General features: G+C 39.5%; 1 non-coding gene across 1 annotated transcript; it reads right to left on the minus strand.

The window, feature by feature from the left end:
* On the minus strand, window positions 1-104 carry LOC127743654 (small nucleolar RNA R71). The gene has a single exon (XR_008005038.1). It is a non-coding gene; the product is annotated as a small nucleolar RNA R71 (small nucleolar RNA).
* Between the last annotated feature and the right edge of the window lie 448 nt (window positions 105-552).

Genomic DNA, 552 nt, shown 5'->3' on the forward strand with positions numbered 1-552 from the left:
AAGTTGAGAGTGGATGTTCAAACTTTCAAACAAAAAGATGGTGAATCCCTCTATGAAGCTTGGGAAAGATACAAGCAGCTGACCAAAAGATGTCCGTCTGACATGTTTTCAGAATGGACCATATTGGATATATTCTATTATGGTCTCTCTGAATTTTCGAAAATGTCATTGGATCATTCTGCAGGTGGATCTATTCACCTGAAGAAAACACCTGAAGAGGCTCAAGAACTCATTGACATGGTTGCAAACAACCAATTCATGTACACTTCTGAAAGGAATTCCGTGAATAACGGGATACCTCAGAAGAAAGGAGTTCTTGAAATTGATACTCTGAATGCCATATTGGCTCAGAACAAAGTGTTGACTCAGCAAGTCAACATGATCTCTCAAAGTTTGAATGGATGGCAACATGCATCCAACAGTACTAAAGAGGCAGCTTCTGAAGAAGCTTATGATCCTGAGAACCCTGCCATGGCAGAGGTTAATTACATGGGTGAACCTTATGGAAACACCTATAACTCATCATGGAGAAATTATCCAAATTTCTCATGA

This window comes from Arachis duranensis, chromosome 10 (genome assembly GCF_000817695.3).
Source record: "Arachis duranensis cultivar V14167 chromosome 10, aradu.V14167.gnm2.J7QH, whole genome shotgun sequence".
Taxonomy (NCBI): domain Eukaryota; kingdom Viridiplantae; phylum Streptophyta; class Magnoliopsida; order Fabales; family Fabaceae; genus Arachis; species Arachis duranensis.